Below are 9,967 nucleotides of genomic sequence, written 5' to 3'. Positions count from 1 at the left end.
ATATATATATATATATATGAATTCTGAAATATTCTAAAATTTCTCATTTTATAATTTCTGAACAATACTTTAAATTTTTTTAGATTTCATAAGATTTCAAAGTATAGATTTGAAAGTATAGAATGAGAAATTTTAGTGTTGGAAACTAAATAAATCGGATTCAAATTTAGCACATAATGCCTGGGGAAGACGAGCGTTCGCGAGTCAATATCAGTGGCGCGACGGTTTATTGAAGAGGGGGGAAAAAAGTGTCGCGATGACAAAATCAAAAAGTAAGTCACGTTTTATATATGATTTTCATTCGTGAACTCGACTAATGCAGACATGTTTTTGCATGTTTTTGCGCATTCGTGTTTCTCGAAAATTCGGTCCGCTTGTGCGCGCTTTCCATTTTAGTCTTTTTATTTTTTACTTTTATCAATTTTCCTTCTTAATTAACTTATTTCATCTCGAATGTGATTGTTGACCGGTGATCAGTGATCAGCAAGCAAGAAGGCTCGCTCTCGATCCAGCAAGCAAAAAGGCTCGCTCCAGCTTGTCCCTCATCCGGGTGCGAAACCGAAATCAGACTCTAATCGTGCGTCAGTCTCCCTTGAGAAACTAAACAGTTTTTTTCGAAAAGACTGGCAAACAAATTTTCCTTGTTTAAAACGTCCTCGCCTATTAGGAAGAGTACAACTAATGTTTAGAAATTCATAAAATCGGTACCGTTGTCCTTCATGATGATTAAGAAAAACAAAAAGAATTGTAAGGAATGGAAGAAGATGATCACTATCAATATAGTTGAAGTCTTCTCCCAATAAGGTATCCGGCCGTAATAGATTCCGTTTTCCCATTGTAAAGAAGAAAGAAGGAAATATTACTGGTTCTTTCTCGGATGTTTATCAGTCTAATGAACTCTTAAGTACAGAGGTGAATCTCTAGCGAGTTACGAACATAACGAGGGGAATTTGAAAGAGGTAGAGATAGAGGATCCTTCTCTTAGGGGAAATGTCCTTTAGGCATTCAAATGCTCTCACGAATAGGATATAAATCCAGAAGAATTCCTTCATAAAACTAGTTACAACAACGCAGTAAGTAACTCATCTAATTCTGAATATTTGCTATAAATACAGTAAGGATTTCTTTTTATACACTGTTCAATAAGAATCTATCCGGTAAAAATTGTTCATGTATGTATAAATATATACATAAATATTCATAAGCATATATTATATAATGTGTCTATTCATGTTAAGATCTCTTTTTTTGTAAAATTTACTTTTTTTATAAAATTACTTTTTAGAAATAATAATGTGAAAACATTAAAAATAATTAAAGGGATAATTTTCGCATTGTTCGTTTCAGAAAAAAACAAGTTTGGAAAAAAAATTGCTCATACACAATTATGCATAATTTTAGATACAATTATACATAAATAATTTTTTTCTACATTTCTTCAAACTTAATTTTTTTAAAAATAAATAATATGAAAATTACTATTACTCTTTTAATTATTTTTAATGTTTTTTTTTACATTACTATTATTATTTGTATTACACTAAAAAGTCATTTTACAATAAAAAGAGAGATGTATGAATGTATTAATATATTTCATATATGATTATATATGTTTATGAATATTTAATGTATGTTTATACATATTTATACATGCATGAAAAATTTTTTACTTTAAATAATACTTAAAATATAGATTATTAGGTAAATTTAATTTTTTCGAATATCAACAATAAAACACTTTTAAATCCTATTAGATGTATTATTTCCAATTCTGTAGAGATCATATTATTGAGATTAAGTCGGTCGAGTACAATAAGATTTCGGTCACTTTGAATGATCCGAGTAAGGCAAATAGTGTTTTTAATCTGATTGTTCTTAAATCATATAACCTAAAAAGAGTTGGGTAAAGTAATGTTTTTTTAAATTAAAGTTAATGGCTTATAAAATTAATAAAACTAAATCAAAAGTTGGAGGAATAAAATATTAACTTAATAAAAGTTAAGACTGAATTAATTTAAGTTAATTTTGAAAAAAATTATTTTTGAGATAAGAATGTCCTAATTTTTCTTAAAATGAAACTTTAAATAATACTTAAAATATAGATTCTTAGGTAAATTTAATTTTTTGTTAATGTAAGTTATTTATATTGGGAGTGTGCATTAATTTTAAGGGATTTTTTGGTAAAAATACGGTTTGTGAAAAAATGATTACAAATTGACATTCAAAATATTGTCCATCACTAGCCACTACTTTCTGGTATATACCATAATAATATAATAATAGGTGGATTCCACGTCGAAAGAACGACACATCTTTTGAAGCTATCCACGACCCATTTTTTGGTATTCTTCATAAGAATAGAAGCGCTGCTCAGACAGGCTATGAGTTATCAATTGAAATAGGTGGAAATTGAAAGGAACAATATCTGGAGAATACGGCATATAATAACAATAATTGTTCAATAGTTATTAGGTTAGGTTATTGGTTAGGTTAGGTTATTGGTAGCGTTCTTCAGTGACAGTTTCGTTGTTAGAGCAGCTCATAATACATTATAATTGATCCCATCAAATACAGAGCATGAGTTTGGCGCCATGAATATTCGGCTTTGCTGTCGATGTTAAGAGTTCGCCTGGCCTGCACCATTTTTTTGTGCTTCGGATTATCGCAGTATATCCATTTTTCATCATCCGTCACGATATGATGCAAAAAACTTTTTCTTCTGTGTCTTTGAAGACAATTCACAGGTCATTTTGCGCCTTTCGACGTCCCTCGGCTTCAACTCGTACGGCAACCAATTTCCTTGCTTTTGAATTATTCCAATGACTTTCAAACATCTGGAAATCGTTGATCGATCAACATTTAATGATTCTGCAAGTTCTTCTTGTGTTTGACTCGGGTCTTGATCGAGTAAAGCTTCCACTTCCTCATCTTCAAACTTTTTTTGGCTGGCCTAGACATTTCTTGTCTTCTATGTCAAAATCACTTTTTTTATAGCATCGAAATCAGTACTCACATGTTGAAATCGATGGAGTATAATCACCATAAATTTCCGACAGCATTCGTTAACTTTCAGCAACACTTTTCTTCAAATGGAAGCAAAAAAGTAAAGTTTTCCGCAAATTGCGTTTTGTTGGCACAAAATTCGACATATTAAAAAAAACAATGTTTATACTTCAGCAAAATGACACATATTGAAAAATCATTGGTGTTTTGAACATGAAGGTAGCAACAATATGACCCGATATGCGATAATATTAGTTATGTCATCTCTTGAAAATCTATTAAAATTAATGCACACTCTCAATATATAATGTAATAAGAGTCATATCATAAGACGTTTTTATCAAAATCTTGCGAGAGAAGATATGTATTATTTGCATTATTTTTCTTTTTTTAACCTTTATCTAATTTTCTTTAATTTTCGAAACAACTGTTTGTTTACGATTACATCGATTAGATATTTGTTACAAAAAATATACGTCAAAATTTAGAAAATGGGTGGATGTGTAGAATTGTTTTACAATAATTCTTCATCTAAAATTCATTTCATATTTATTGAAATATAATGTTTATGACTAAAATTAATATGATTCAAATATAAGAAATTTACAAAACCTAGCGAGCCAATAAAAAACTGGTTATCGTATGATGTGATTCTTATTATAGAATTTTATTATATATATTTATAGAATTTTTAATCATAAAATCATTGAACTTTTTTAAAATTAATTCTCTAATGTTTAAGATTTTATAGAAAAAAATATTAATATTAAGAGATAGAAAAATTTTTAATTTAAAAAATTAAAGTTTAGAAGTCTTAAGTAAATTAAGTTAAAAATTAATGCATTTAAATTAACTAGTTAAGTTAAAAGTTATTTATTTTTTAACTTTTTTTTTAACTTTAACCGTTTTAATTAATATCCAAAATGCCTAAAAGCCTCTATACTATTATTTAGAATCATAAAAAATATCCCTTTGGGCATATGCAACGAATCATTATGTAAAGAATTTCATTTTGCTATATAAAATTCTTTCGGCTCGTAGACTGTGCCGCAAAGAGAAAATAGAGGGGAATTAAAGATACTTTAATTCCTACCTATACGATCCTCGCTAAATTTCAGGATTAATTTTTATCCCGTTCTCTTTTGTGCATATTTCCTTTCCAATCCTTCCTTATATTCTCCGGGTCCTGATACATTAGGTGTAGTAAAAAAAATCCATTATTTTTGCATGAAATTGAATAGAAAAATAATGAATTTCTTTTTACTACATCTAATATTATTCCTATTTGAGACTTGGACATATCAGCTCGGATTGCAAGAGCGTCCGCGCTGTGCACGTTGTGGATCACAGGGATCACACTCCAAGGTAGAGCCTTCGCTTTCAGCTTTCCTCTATTTGCTGCAATTGCGACTGTGAATACTTTCCTCAGTGAAATGCTCGGCTTATATATTGTATTAAACAGAGAGAGATTTATCAGTACGCTGTCCTGAAAAATATGTCATACTTGGAAACTCATGCCAAGTTGGAGTGCACTTCTCATCTCCTCTTCTTCCTCATGTCCCTCTCATTCAGCACAATTTCTCCCTTCTTTCTTCTTTTTCCACTTTCCGTCCCCTTCCTCACCCTTCTCCTTCAGCTTATTACATACGTATCATGATTTCAACTCATAAGAGATTTTGGAATTTATTCCAGAATTCGGTCTATCCTATAGCGACGTTGTAGATCATCTCTCTCCAATCCTCATTTTAGAGACAACCTATGGTAAAAAGTTACAACAACATTCCTAATAAGGACATTCTGAAGGACTCCCTCGGACGTATGCCTCCTCTTTCTTTTTCTAGCAATCAAGGCCTACAAGATGATCCCTCCCCTGCACACACTTTCTTTGCGTGAGAAACACAATGCATTGTTATTAGCTCCCAATGGAAGGTGATAGAACTCTTATATGATTATTCTCGTCTCTCCTCCCTATCTGATCCTATTCCTTTCTCTTCTCATTAATCTTTCTCCTTCCACTCTCAACTCCTCTCCTCCTAGGCTATAGATTCCCAGACTATAGAAAAACAGAATCTGGCCATGTCCTCAAAATGTCAAATAAAAAAAGTGGGTATGTTCTTATTATTTTAGTATTTGCACTTTCGTACTTAGAAATTTGTTCCATGATGATTGTGAATCAGGACGAACGTGTTTATCTTGTCTCGGCTTACTGGATGTTGCATTATTTTCAATTTTTGTTAAACCGAGCTTTTTTCTTATACATCACAGAATTTGCAGCAATATCATTGCAAAATTTCTGGAATGTTGTAGCAGTGTTGCTACAACTTTTGTGCAACTTTGTGTTATAGAGGTTGTTTTAATTTTGTTACTTTTCCGCCGATGTGCTTTTCTTTGAAGGTGTACGCGGAATACATTTGATTGATCGTGCCATTATTTGAAACTATGTTTTCATTTGAAATTTTATATTTTTATTAAACAGATTGTATTTCTTCATAACTATATTATTTCTTTATGATTATAACATTTCCTTATGATTATAATATGAAATATATACAAAAAGAATGTTTTGCATTATTTCACATCTACAAGTTTTTCAATAAGCGCGCCATTTTCGTACATGGTGATTTGTGCTGCCATAATGAGGGCAAATTAACATAAGTCAATCGAAAACATGGGCCAATGGCTCTGTTTTTCTAGGAACTTTACTCCAGTCTAACTTTCATCGCTAGTTTGACTTTTTTATAATTTTTCAATTTGCTTTCTAACTCTTTTCATAAGCTTTCTCCTGGTAAAAATTTTTCTCAGAATTTTTCATATTATTTTTCAGAATTTTTCTATAATTTTCTCTCTTTTTTTATATGAATTGGAACATTTTTCAAAAAATCTGCATCTTTTTTCAAAATTTTTCATATATGTTAATAATGAAATATCATAAAATTTTTATGTAAGTATTATGATTTTTTGTAAATATAACAGCATAACATAAGTATAATTTTTGATGAAATGTTGTAAAATCTAAAAAATTTAAAAATACTGTTTAAAAATTATGGGATGAGCAATTTCAAAATATTTCAGAATTCACTTGTATGAAAAATTCTAAGATGTAAACTTTCCAAATATTTCTGAGTATTTCTGAGAAATGTTCCAATTCATATAAAAATTATGAGAAAAATTTTCACTAGAGTCGGGTAACATATTGTATATATCTTCTTTGCTCTGTGAAACTCAGTTTGATGCTGGATTCTCAGCAGATACAAGAAATTTTGGACAACTTCACTCGTATATAACTTCATGGATTCTACTACAGTGCTGCAATATAGCTCTCAGAATTCAATAAGACTCCTTTTTCGGAATTGCCGTGGCGCTGTGAGTAAAAAACCCGAGAATTGGAGAATTGGAGAATTGGCACAGGGATATGACGTCATTATTTTGGCCAAGACATGCTTGAACTTACATCATGACTTTTGAATTCATGGATTCGATTGTATGCAGCTTAACTCTTCTTCTCACGATATCAAAGATATTGGTCACATTAATTCGCAACCCAATCTATTATATTTCTGACAATAAACCTGATTTACTTTCCTCCTTGGAAATTTTTGTTATTTCTCTTTCTCTTAATTATTTTAATAGTTCAATCATTATTGATGTTTATCGCCATCTTAATATTTCTGCGTCCCAAACGCAATCAATTCTCTGTTCTCCGCACAAAGCATTACGTTGATTATTGAAGATTTCAACACACACTATCCCCTGTGGGGACCTTTCAGATCCAATGTTTATCATGAATAATCTCATGGAATTATAAGACTTTATCTGTATGAATCCTACGGATTCTCTCACACATTTTTCTCATATCTCTAGGGCTTCTTCAACTATTAACTTTGTTGTAACCTTGTTTGGTCTTGCCTTCATGTGTGAAATTCTTATCTTACAAGATTTTCACAGTAACGATCATTTCCCCCTGGTTGTCAATATTAACTGTTTGACATGTACATCTACCACTTTTTCACGATGTGTGGAGAATGCTTAAACGTTTCAAAAACCGTCGACTTGCGGATTTTTATAATTCAGGTAATACCTGCTCAGCGGATGACAAACTCATTCAAGAGACTAAGGACAAGATCTGTTTTTCTTTCTGTTTCTTCCCTATTCGTGCTATTTCTAGCACAATGGAGGGTCCACTTCACTCCAGCATGGCTGGATTCAACTATAGGCGAGCTGCTTTGGATTCAGTAAATATCTCTTCCGCGGTTCGACCGGGTTGAGTACCTTGCCACTTGCTAAAAGCTCTCTCAGATAAATTTTTATCTCGTTTTCTTTTTATACTGAATCTATTTCAATCTTCTTGTTTTTCCTAAACAATGATATCACTCATTATAGTATTTCTCATTCCTAAGCCTAGGAGCGTTACTGTCGAATCTCTCTTACATCATATCCTCTTAAAGTCATGGAGCGTATGATTTTCAATCGTATTTATTGGCTGGCGGAGTCCTCTTTCTGCTCCCTAATCCACCTAGTAATCAATTCAAATTAAGGAAATTTAGGTCAGGACAATTCAGTCATCCTAACTTCTTCCATTCAAGCTGGATTCATTAGAAAACATAGTTTCTCTCCGCTTGTTATTAATTTATCAATTTTCACCTTATTTCATCCAGATTTGTCCAATTTATTTTGCAAGGTTCATACATGAAAGCCAGTATTTGTTTAGAGTTTATCAACTCTAAAATTCAGAAGCAGCTGTAATAAAGTGAGCTAAAATACAAGAAATTGAGTACTTGTACTTATTACTCTAAGAGTAGTTTGCACCTTTGCCGATATAAAAAAATTTGTATCTATTATTTTAGTCTGCTTTACAAATGTACTAAGTTTCATTAAGTTCGGCGAGTCACGGAAAAGTAAGTTTACTTACGAGCCAAGAAAACAATATTGAACAAGGAACATTTAAAGATATACGGCATGAAGGATGCAAAGCCTGCCAACACGCTAATATTGCTAGAAGAGGAAACAAAAGTAGAGAATGTTAAGGAACGTTACCGTAAAGACAAACAGTCTTCTATATCTAACGATGAAGACAAGATCGGATCTCTGCAGTCAATTATAGTAATAGATATAATCATTAATCCCCAAAAGACTAAACAAAAAAGCTTAAACAAAAGAATATTAAGATATTTACAGGATTACAAAGTTATTATATATATAAAGAATTCGGTCTAATATACGGCGACGACACAGACATGGAAAAGCCTATTATGATGCAGATTATACTGGCAATCTTGAAATGGGAAAGAGCACTACTGACTACGTGATCCAGTACTGCAGAAAACCAATAACTTGATGATCTAGAAAGCAAACGATTGTTGCACTTTCCAAAATAGAGGCAGAATATATCTCGGCGACTGAATGTTGTAAGGATGTTCTATATCTAAAGGGAGTATTAGAGGAATTGAGAAATAAAACAATAATTGTGGAAATTTATGTATAATTAAAGTGCGATACATTTGATAAAAACAAGTATTAAATAGACATTCTAAACATCTTAATGTTCAATTTTAATTTATACAAGAAAAAAAATAGAAAATAATATAGTAAAATAATATAGTAAAATATTGTAATTCGGAAAATCAGACAGCAAATATATTTACGAAACCGTTAAATTTTGTAAAGTTTGTGATACATACAAATAACTTTGTTGGCTAGAAATTATCATAATATAATATTACATATTATATTAGACACATTATATTAGACAAATTAAAATGTGCAATTATGTTAAAAAAGGGAAAAAAACTAAAGTAAAATACAATTGAAGAGAAAAGGACGAGAAAGAGAGATGGAGGGCGAAGGGAAGGGGGGGGAGAAGAGAGAGAGAGAGAGAGAGAGAGAGAGAGAGAGAAAGAGAGACGAAAGAAATAAGTAAAATGAGATTAATTTTTTTTAATGAGTTTTTGTTTTGTTGTTTGTGCATCAATAATTTTGTTATTGTGAAAGTTTGAATCCAGATTAAAAGGAAGTGTTGAAAACTAAATAATTCAGATTCAAACTTAGCATGGTATAATGGAAGAGAGCGGGGAAGAAGAGCGTTCGCGAGTCAGGGTCGGTAACGCAACGGACGTGCTCAGTTTGTCGGAGAGGGGGGAAAAAAGATGGCAAAACCGAAAAGTCATGTTTTATATATCCCGATACGAATGCGCGCTGCGGGCGAAATGCCAAAATGTTGTGAACCGTTATGAAATTGTTTGTAATTTACAAGTTTTCTTAAACTACACTTGCAAAATATATTAGAGCAATTAGTATTAAGATCGATTGTATTATTCTTTCCGCGCAATCCCACTTAAAAAAACTCAACATTTAAACGTACCTATTCTACAATGTACTTTTTGTTTTCTGTTTTCTGCTTTCTGCTATTTTTTACATCTTGTCTTATTGCTTCTTATCCAGTTTTTGTTTTATATCGCTCAAGATAAAAATTAACGAATTTCGGAAGAAACAGGAAATATGTAGCAAGAAGTGTAATTGTTGATAAATGTCTGTAAAGGGGGAGGGGAAGAAAAACAAGAGGTAAAAAGCAAAAAACAAGAAATAAAGAGCATATTGTAGAATAGCTTTAGAAGTTTTATGCCCATTTCTACTAATGTCTCTCTTCGTCTTTTTCTAATCTTTAGAATTAGAAAAGAATAAGTTGAACCGAGATTAAAGTTAATCTACATTGGTGAAAATGGACATTAGAGTATTTAAAAATTTATATATATATATATAATATATATATATATTAGGTGTACAACTTTGCTTCCGCCGTTTTCCTATAGATGGCTTTAGCGGTAAGTGGTGGTAAATAAATAGATCATAGACGTCATACAATAAACTTGGGCATCTGTCAACATAACCCCATAGAAACATTAGTCGATTTGTGTCTGCATCATAAAGTTATTCTCGATTGAAAATGTCAGTTTACGAGCCAAATTCT

The 9,967-nt window shown here is 31.3% G+C and overlaps 1 protein-coding gene across 1 annotated transcript in view; it reads right to left on the bottom strand.

The window, feature by feature from the left end:
• The window catches only part of LOC108688391 (histone-lysine N-methyltransferase, H3 lysine-79 specific), a 61,692-nt gene that overhangs the window by 29,492 nt on the left and 22,233 nt on the right, over window positions 1-9,967 (bottom strand). The gene's annotated exons all lie outside the window — the stretch shown is intronic.

Source organism: Atta colombica, unplaced genomic scaffold (genome assembly GCF_001594045.1).
Source record: "Atta colombica isolate Treedump-2 unplaced genomic scaffold, Acol1.0 scaffold231, whole genome shotgun sequence".
Lineage (NCBI taxonomy): Eukaryota > Metazoa > Arthropoda > Insecta > Hymenoptera > Formicidae > Atta > Atta colombica.
The sequence above is the reverse complement of the archived record's forward strand: the minus strand, read 5'-3'. Positions and strand labels throughout refer to the sequence as shown.